The sequence below is a fragment of the Bombus vancouverensis genome, chromosome 4 (assembly GCF_051014615.1).
Source record: "Bombus vancouverensis nearcticus chromosome 4, iyBomVanc1_principal, whole genome shotgun sequence".
Lineage (NCBI taxonomy): Eukaryota > Metazoa > Arthropoda > Insecta > Hymenoptera > Apidae > Bombus > Bombus vancouverensis.
In genome coordinates this window covers 17050907-17062074 of record NC_134914.1, presented here as the reverse complement: position 1 = coordinate 17062074, position 11168 = coordinate 17050907, and the positions used below count along the sequence as shown (strand labels likewise).

General features: G+C 34.0%; 1 pseudogene; it reads right to left on the bottom strand.

Moving 5' to 3' along the window:
* On the bottom strand, positions 1 to 1087 carry LOC143302572 (uncharacterized; annotated as a pseudogene).
* Between the last annotated feature and the right edge of the window lie 10081 nt (positions 1088 to 11168).

Below are 11168 nucleotides of genomic sequence, written 5' to 3'. Positions count from 1 at the left end.
TCGACCACACGTACTTGCCATTCATCGATGGATAATTTTCGTGGATGAACGGATGCTCGCGATTCATTCACCCATACTCGCCATTTGAGCACGGATACTCGCTATTCGCCGGCGTTTTCTTGCCGTGAGTACTCGCATTCTCGTCTCTGTTACAGGAATTCTTGTTGTTCTCCTCGCTCATCCACGAATTCTCTCTCACGCCAGTTGTCCACGAATGAACTTTCGTTATCGAGGAATGAGCCTCTTCACCGCTGGTGTTTGAACGCCGTCTCATGGTGCTCCGCCGCTTTGTTTTCTGTTTTCCCTCCGGAGCTAAATGTGAACAAAAATTTCAATTAATAACATATTAATGACGTGCATCATCGAATTGAAATAGAACAAAAATGCGCGACATGAATTTTATGAATGGTTTATTACAAGACATTGCTTTCTTGTTAGAGAATGATAAACTCGTAGTTTGTCTCAAACTACTGATGGTTTGTGTCAACATATTGATAGCAACTTCTATCTAAATTCAAAAATTCTTCTAAATTCAAAAATTTACACATAATCGTGAATAAAGTATGAATATTTATGCATTTATTCCGCATACGTGCTTTTTTTATTGCACGTACAAAAATAGAATTTCCTAAACATTGCATACTAGTCGTAATACTAACATACCTGTCATGGGGTTTTCTTTGGGGAAAAAAGAGTGCAAGCACGCGCGCTCTTAGCTGTTCTGGATCTATAGGGACCACCACGCTGTTCTTCACGAGTCTCGAGGTGCCATCAGGATCTGAATCAGGTAGTGGAGCGCCAAGCATCATGTCCGAAAGATCTGGCATGATTACTGTTTGTTTATTAAAATCTGGATCGCGGATCTGGAAAACGCGTCTATACAGGTCTGCAGAATGTGGCTTCTTGTTCTTGAAATCGTAGATATTTTCGTAGCCAACAACCCTAGCGGTATTAATTAGTTTGTGACTTAAATGAGTTCCTTTGAAATAATGTAGGTGCGAGCAAATACGGTTAAATACTTGTTGACTACCTGGACCGAAGGATGGATTAGATTGTATGGTGCGGTCAAGGGACGTAATATTTTCATTGTTGTATGCATTTCCAAATATATTCTAAGACTTGTTTTAAATATGTATATTATATATGTATATATACACAATATTCTTTATATTGTTAAAAACGATACGGTGCCTTCCGTAATAAAAATTGCATTACTTTAAGTTGATTCTTGTTGAACCTACAAAATAGTAATAATTTCAAAATTCGATCATTCACAGTAAATAGACTCCTGAATAACAACAAATAACTCTAAGTATTCAACAATTAAGTACTATTTTATAGTAGATAATGTTGGATATATATTTGTAAAAGAGAGATATTTATTTTACACGACTATCCTGCATGTAAATACAGATTGTAAATAAAAAAAGGTAGTCCTAGTTACAATCGATAGATTTAATCGATAGGCTTAAGATGCTTTTTTGTTATTATCCGTAGTTTGTGTAAGCGCGTGCAATAAAGGTTTTTTTGGCTCGGGACGGTGTGATAGATTGATCCATTCAATAAAATAATAACTATTCTGATCCTGCCTCTGAGTATAGAAATAACAACAAATTCTTTCCAGTTAAAAATATTGTGAATTGCAGAGTGACATTGGGACAAAACAAATTCAATATTTTCGTACTTTGTAAAATACAAATGAAACAAAAATTAATAAATATCGAGAATTGTTACATACCGCGTGTCACAATTTCATAACGTTATACTTCACGTCGGTAATTATAAATTATTCCTCCAAAAGTCACGATAATGAAACAAAAATATCTACGCCGGTGACTAGATTTATAATACGGAATTAAAATGAATATTTCGGCCATTTTCAGTTAACTTTTAAATTGTTGACAAATCCACAACTCTGATACATTATAGACATAATATGGTATCGTGTTGCGAAAGATAGAGAATTTTCAGCAGAGACACGAAACAGTTTTGTTGATCCGGCCTTCTGCCTAAAATAACCAGCCTTTCTGATCGAATCATATCGAGAATACCGTTCTGACTTTTATCTAACAGCAAAATCAGAATCTACGAGGTTTCGTTCGTAGTTAGGAAAATCGATACCGATTTTGCGAGAGACTGCGCGCTGAAACGATTGCGTCACTGGATGTTAAATAGAATTGATATTAAAATGCATTCGTTGCATAGTAATACGTATGCATAAAAAAATAACGAAAAGAAAGGCCACAAAAAACGAAGTACATATATTTGTGCTTGAGAACTTCTTAACACTGTTGTTTATCCTACTTTAAAAGTTAAGAAAATGTACAAGAACTCTTGGAGAATTTATGGATTGTATACTTATTGTACAGCGATACGCATCTATGGAAAATAGTGAAAAACGTGAAAAGATACGTATGTATATTTATACATGAAAAATCGTGAAATTTTTTTAAATCTACAAGGATACCTTTGTGAAATTGATCAATGTCCTCGTTGAATATCAGACACGCGATAGACATCCTTTAAACGTCACTGCTATTTAATTTTTATGATAATGCCCGATTTGATATCTGATAGTCTGCATAATCGACACACGTCGCGATAGTATGTTTGTTGATACGATTTCAACGTGATCATTTCGACGACTCGTTGGCACAGTTCCTGGTAAAAATAGGGATAGATGAAATCGCGAACGTCCGTGCCGAGTTGTTGCCGTGATCGCTGGTAACGTACATACATCGCTGGATAATCGGCTGGAGGCCTCTGTCAGCGTAGCAATCTCGGCTTTTCTAAAGGCTAAGAACATGATAACCTGACACGCAACAGGAAGGATACGTCGCGAGGATCGGGATAAGATAGGTGCACGGAACAACTGTGAACTAAGAGCCAGAAAAATAAGGAGTTTAGGAGGAAATTAGGAAACGCAATCTCGCGATGATTGAATTCCGCGAAACCACTCTTCATTTGTAAATATACATGTTTACGGTATCTGGTAATACTATAGTTTCTACAAATTAGTTAAATCTTTTGCATAATATTTGAAATATTCATTCCGTGATAAACGCTAATGGATATATCATATTCTTAAGTATGTCTTTCCTAAGATCGATGAAAATATTGTCTCGTAATCGAATGAATATTCTTTATTTTATATCTTCATTTTGAAACTATTATAATTTCAATGTGCTATAAGAATGTATTCACATATAACATTGGATATCACGACCAACTATTACATTACAAGTTATCGTCTTCTTAAACATTTTTATATTATTATTCTTGATTTAATAATGCCGAGTAAACTTCAACAACTTCGAATCCTATTTTAGATGAGCATCCAGCATATACGTTATATCGAAATATGCAAATCACTTTATAATATACAAATGGTACAAATTATAAAATTATGACATTAAGCTCTGATGTTGAGTATTTTCGACATTTTCGCGATAACTTAATCCTTTCGAGGAAAATTGTTGCGCAATCTGTGTGAAGTCGTTTCACCAATCCTATTTACGCTTCATTCATCCGCGCCGGTTATGAAGTGCTCGAACCGCCGCCAGAGTCCCGCGACGTTTAAAGTTCCGGCGCGAAACTTTCGAAGATACTTCGCCGTGTACCTTTGTTTGAACTAGGTTGATTTAATTTCCGGGTACCACGTCACGCGAGGTCGGTTACAATGGCGTAACTAGCAACTTGCGATACTCGATGCCAACTTTTCTAACGGCGTTGTAACGTTGATAAAATGTCTGTTGCTTTGTCCTATCTTTCGTCGAGATTCGTCACGCCGTTATACGTCGAAAATAGACGTAGAATGTGGTTTTTTGAATCGACTGGATGAAACTGACTTGCCCGAGTCGGCTAAATAAATGTCTCGTTCTACTCGTTGTCTGAAAATTCTTTTTCGTAAAAATTTTATTCGTAGACTAAGAAATTCTAACTGAGAAGGACGAAGAATTTTTCAAGAAAGGACTCGTGAAATTACAGGTAGCAGAAGATCCAATTTTCGATATATATGGTTTTTTATTTTCACTCTCAATGATCAGATACTTCTTCGATTAAAATATTTTTAATTACCTTCCTTTTTTATTAAGATACATGTTACTTATCCTATAACGACAAATATACCTAATATACACTTCCTACATAAATATCTTTAATTAATTTCTTCAAAGTTGTTAGTCAATTTGACATTCTAAAAAATAGGAAGAAACCATTTGTGTCTGAAATGCGGTTGGCAGTGGCAGAAACATCGTAATATCGACAAATATTTAAAAGAAACATTTGCCGCGCAATGTTGCATTAATAGGGAAATGGACGAGCTTTTTGCAATATTTTATCTCATCGCCCGGTTGTTCGGCCGGCGTACGATAAATCATTTCCAGTGATAAATCATTTCTCTGTATCAAATTACGAAAACGAATAATTACGGGTGGCCGTTTGGTCAAGTGGATCGGCCGAATTTTTGTCCATCGCACCCGAGCTTCTGTGAAATACACCGTATAAACGCATCGGGCCGAAAGAAAATCTTTTTAAAGTGCAGTAATCAATCAATTCGATGTTTAAAGTTCAGTGAACAATGCGGCAAAGGGTAAAAGAACGAACAGTTTTTACTGAACTCCGACATTCCGATAGGGGTGGCGCAATTAAAAAACGAAGAAAAATGATTCGAATATTTTAAACCGAGGCGTTTTTTTTTCTTTGTCTAACCCGTCCACGATACGCCACATTAGTTAACGTTTCGTTGGCCAAAATGAGAAAAAGATCGGTTAAACGTTTGTACAAAGTCAAACGCAATGGTCCTGAATCATGAAAAGAGATTTACAACGCGTACGGATCTGCAACGTGAGACTTTGTCGAGGTAAAGTACAGATATACGAGTTATATGGATGTTCTTGTTTATTTTATTTTATTATCGCCTGAGTTATATAAGAAATTTGTTTGTTAAGTGAAAATCTATTTGACGCATTATTTCAGTGACATTATTGATATTATTTGAATGTTATTATATTAATATTCGTATACTAGATTAACATTGCATTAATATTATTGTATTAATGTCGTATTAATATTTCAGAGCATTAATTTCGTGCGCAGATGTGCCGGTGAATTATGATAAAGCAGTTGTTACTGCCTCAAACTACTAATTTAAATTAATGAAGTGCCAGATCTGTCGATTTCAAATTTGGATATTAGAGATTTTAAGGAAGCAGAACGTGTACATTGTACATGTGTTAAATCTAACTTCTCTATTTTAACAGACACAATTATCATGGATATTACGGACATTGTTACATGTCCAAAATTACAAATATAAAAATTATGTTTGACGTTTCATTTAACTTTAATTTAATTTTATTTAATTTTATTTCATTTCATTTTATTTTATTTAATTTTATTTCATTTTATTTTATACTCTGTATACATACATATGTGTGTAGGTGTAGTAGATACAACACTACCTGAAGCATTTAAATGAACACGACATCACGTAATTGCAAAGAATAAAATTCAGAAATTTTTACCTTGAATTTGTGACCTACGAACATTGTCTTATTTCTCGTCAGTTAACCCATATTTTATTTCACAAAATATTCCCGGCGGATTGTTTCAATCGACACGAATTTGAACGTAACATGTTTCCTCGAAATGTTTGATGCACGTTATTTTACAAACAGTGTATCGATAACCATGTGCTTTTTCTTTCTGCTTGCGAAAAATTGGCAGGAATATTTTTGATCGGGGTCATAATATTGACAGGGTACAGGATCAAATACAAAAAAAAGAAAGAGAAAAAATAAAAAAATTGAATGTATGGTTTTAACTTTTAATTGAAAATGTCAAAAATCCAAGCGAATGGTATGTTTGTGATTTATTGACAACGGCAGTTTTGGAACGATGAAAGGCAGCATGAAAATGACAGCATATCTATCGACGTTGATACTTTCTTTGAATCATATTTCGTACAATCGCTTTTTTCTCCTATTAAAAGGCTCTTTAAGTTTGAGAGACAGACGAAGCAATCATTCGTTCTTTCAATTTTTCTATAAACTCATGTTTAAAACATCGAAAGTGTTTTTTGTTTCTTAAACCGATAGCGAGACTGTGATAACAAAGGCTCAAAAACTATTGTTGACTAATATCGGTGGAAAAAATTATATGAACGCATTTCGATTTTGAAGGCATAAAAGATATTAACTCATTTAATACAGTTCTCAAGTAACGTCGAAAATATGAATATCACTTTATTTCGTACGAATAAAGATTGAAAGAATTTTCTATATTTTGTATAGTAATGATAATAATTGTGTATTTCACGTCAGATGCAATACACACATACGTACGATATCACTTTCTTGTTTTAAATATTTTAAATATTTTAAATATCTGAGAACTTTATTCAGCTATTTTTGAAAAAGTCAAAGGAAAGCGAGAAACAGTTCTAAGAGTATAGAAAATAATTAAACGAGAATTCCATTTCATAATGCAGAAGCACAATGGATGAAATCTTAATGACATTTCATTCACACTTTACGCAATATCCTTTTAAATCTTGTTTCAATTAAACTGCATAAAGCTGCGATATCGAATCTCCGATACAGTCCCCGTGTGCAACCCACGGTTAGAGCAAATCATCCTTTCCAGCAAATTAAAAACTGATCACATTACCGACATTTCATATCTTCTCGCTAATTCATAAAATAACCTAGACGTGGCAAAATGTTATTTATTAAATCAGGCAGAACGAGATACAAGTTTTGTGCAGCAGATCTGTCTTTGTAAAAGAAATGTCACCTGCGCGTTATCGGCAAACCCATTAATTATAAAATATGAAATTTTTATGTCTTTAAATAGGAAATATATGTTCGTACACCAACAATATTTTTAACAATAATTTCCATCAGTGACATCGTGCAGGCTGTGCGTATCAGAAATTCATTAATTAAGCACCGAGGAGCTTATGAACTTCCTAATTAGCAGCGATTACGAAGATAGTAAGCTGGTAATAATGTTTCATAAAAATACTGAACGCTTTACCGTGAACTATAGATTCGCGAATTAAGCTTCAATTAACTTGAAAATTAGCAAATTACCATGAATGTATAAAAAAAGAGGGCGGTAGTTAACTACCAAAATAATTTTTCTTCGTAAAAAGTATGCAAACAGAGAAATTTCGAATTACAATGAATTATATGCATACTATATATTGTCGATACTTTCTGAAGTATGCGCTCTGGTCTTTTGAAATAAATAAGGGAAGAAAGAATAAAATTTCTATATAACTTGATTTACAACACGGTATAAAATAAATAGATATAATAAATATTTAGAAAGTTAAGTTTATGCTTTAAATGAAAAGTATTTAACGTATTTCGATAAGATGTTGGCAAACGTTTCGTTTCAATAAAACATTTCATAATAATGCGTGTACAAAATTGAATATATAATACACGTATCTAAAATTAAATATTCTTGGAAACAGAATAATACATCGAGCGATATAATTGAATACACCGTGGGAGAGACGCGGATGTTTGATGCAGTACCCGTTTTTACGCCTAGGTCGTCATATTTTCACATTACTTTTTATTAAGCGCTGCACATTGTTGGATTTATTTTTTTAAAAAATTAACAACCAGGCAACAAATTTTATACTTTTTCGTATTGTCGCGAAATAAAGGCGAGTTATTAAATTCTGTCATGCACATTCATCGTTTCGGTACAATGAACTGTCGCCAATAAAAATTTTACCGGTCATCACGTAGGAATTTTGATATTATTAACAATTTTCGTACAAAAATTTCTATATATTCTTCATATAGAGACACATTCCAGCAATAGATTACTTCTTTCTCGCTTTTGTTCCATGTTTAGAGTTTTTTTCATCCTTTCGTACTCATTACCAACGAACCTGCGAACCCTATCAAATTCTTGTCTATTCAGAACAAAAGTTAATTAACACCGCACACTTTCTTCGTTGCCACTAAGTTGATCGACACTAACGTAATTAAATTAAGAAAACCTTTAAACTATTATTCGATCGTATTAACCCACGGAAAACAGGGCTGGAAAACTTTTATAGGATTGTAACTGATAACAAGGGGGCAGGTAAAAAGGGCTGCGTTAGATACCAAGTTGAATGAACTTGAAATTAAAAGATTCCATTTTATTTTACTTTTTTGTATTTTCCACGCAATTAGCATAAGGGTTCTTATTTTTTATTCCGCGCATATGGCGAAGTTAACTGAAAGAAGCTCGGATGATGCCCGACATCTCAGCAGCACAAGGGAATACACTAGGGGTGCAGTGTAGAATCGAATGCCCGAAGAATAGTAATTTCGCCAATAAATCAAAACTTTCTTGCCATGAACGTGTTCCTTTTATTCACCATGACTACAATTTTTCTCGTCTCCTGCTTTACGTGGACGGAATCATTCCGTTTTGGACGAGGGTTTGTGTGTTTTATCGATTCCCATAATAACGACGGCAATATACTTACTTAATACGTATACTTGCAATCTAAATGAATCTACGTTGTCAGCTAACTAAATATACCTCCTCAAGATACACATTTTTCAAAATTGTCCTTTGTAAATATTCTCTTCGAACATTCTTTTTCCAAGATCAATACAAACGAATTAAGTTGCAGATCATCGATAATAAACGCAACAGTTTATATAGTACAGTAGGCATTTATAGAGAGCCAAATGAATTAGATTATACGAACGATCAGTCCTTCTTTTTAATTTTCAATTTTTACGCCAGAATAATAAATCCATTGCTGTCGGTTAATAACTTCAATTAGCCATTCAATTAATAATTTAATTAACCGCCCTTATTCATTATCGAACCTCGCTTGTCGCGAAAGAGTAATTTTGATTTCAGTCGATTTACTTTGTACAAATCTGCACTAAAAATAGCAGCTGACTAATAATATAATCGCGCATAATCTCGGTCGACGATCGACTTCGTCCTCTAAAATCAATAGATACCCCATCCAGATGAATTATTGCGAACGTCTTTCAAACAGTAGCTTCCAAGTTGGACCTGTGCAAAGAAGAAAGAGAGAGAGAGAAGGCGGAGAAATAAGGGGAAAAAGAAGGGAAGCCAGGAATATCTTGAAAAGTTTCTTAGGACTGCGTGAAAGTATAATGTATCTGTTACCACAAATATCCATTGCTCTCCAAGGTGCCTTTACACCGTCGAAGGAGTTCCGTAAACGTTGTTATTCAAATTTCGGCACCTTTCCCGCTCCGGGGGGAGGCGTTTCGTCGTCCTTGGTCGAACGCAGGCGTCAAAACTCACGTAAGCTCGTTACAAAGTTACGATCCGAACTTTTTCTACGTTGTTTCCGAAATAAGGTTTATCGTCCTCTTGAAAGGACCCTGAAAGTAGGATGCCTCGTGGCGACGCTTTTGTGTCTCCGCGTTACCCCTAAAAACCCTATTTCCGCATTCCTTATTAATTTAAATTAGCCCAACGAAGTTTCAACGCTACTATACCGCTGCATCTTTATGATTCTTTGCATCGCGTAAAGAACATTTCGAAGAGCGAAATTTGCTTTTTCTGTCTAGTGAAAATAGGTTATTGTTTCTATAAATTGCTAATATATTGAAAGATTGAAAAATTCGTCGTAAATCGAGCCATCCAAAAGTATCGTTTTAGAATTTCGTTCAATAAAAAAAAAAAAAAAGGAATGGCTAAAAGTGTTTCATTTACAAGTAGAGGAACTATCTTTCGCTTTTTGTCTGTAATAATTGGTGCAACAGCTATAAATAGATATTTAAGTAAATCGTTTTAAATGTTAATGTGAAGAAATACAATTAAATCTTTCTACGCGGTACTTTTATCGCTTTTATTGTGAACAGGAAGGAAGATTCGACAAAAGAATTTGATTTGAGTATAATTAAATTTACTGGCGACTGACGTTGCTCACAGGAACTAAGTGAATTAATTAAGGCAAGGTGTTTGAAATGACACGCGACTTGGTACGCAACGCGTGCTCGCTTCTCAAACTCGCCAAACCCGAAGAAAATTCACGTTACGGGCAAACTCTTAGGTTATCTTTACTCCTTTGTTTTCGGGACAAATAAATAGTTGGTACTTCTTTAATAATATAAAGGAGTGCATAAATATGAAATATCTCTACCGATTGAACCAACAATAGACAAAATAACATAATTCTTAATACAATAAAAAAATTTCGATACTGTGAGTCAAGTATTCGTTATTTGGAAATAAATGTTAATCAACATCGTGTAAAATAATACTTGAAACAACATGAATTTTCTAAATATTAGAGTTATTTTGTATATTTAATTGTTCCTTGGCATGTTTCATCAGCGACAAGATATATGCAAAAAGACTAATTCGAAAAAGTTACAAATAACATCAAACATCAAATTTATTAAAAGATCTCTAGTTAGACCTCGTATATTTTTTTCTTATCTAGTTATCTTCTTTTTGGCAAACATACACCTACATAATTCGTCGAACGTTTCAAATAAAAATCATAAAAATTCTCTTTAATTCATTGATCGCTGTGCCCTTGACCAAAGATTTACGATGATACTCTTTTAACGTTAAATTTAGAGATGGTTACTTATTAAATCACTAGCACAGAACCACACCGCGAGTCATTAGAGAAGGGAAGTCCCGTGGGTTTACAGACTCCGACGATAATACGAAATAGCCGGCAATTTACACTTCGATCCTCCGATGTGGGCCACTGATTGGTCTCATAAGTAGTGTCAGACACGAACACGCGTGGCTGCATCGTTGGAAAATTGCGGTCCATACTCCAAGCAAATCAAACGTACAGAATACGGATGAAATCAAACCGTTCCGGTGTTCCAGTCTCGTTAGAAAGCGATATATTTCCTGTTGTGTTAAATGGTGCTTGATTTTGTTAGATTGGAAAAATTCTGTTCCCTGGTAGAGATAACCAATTTCGGGAAACATTTTGTATTTATATAGTAATTTCGTATATATATACCTAGAAATTTGATAGATAATCGTTGAAGTGTAGTAGTATATTTAAAAATTTAAGAAATCTAGGAAAATATATATATAAAAGTTTAAATGAATAATTAAAGTAATTAAATAAAATCAAAATAATTCAATAAAAGTAATAAATAATTCAAACCCATAGTTAATGTGGATTTCTT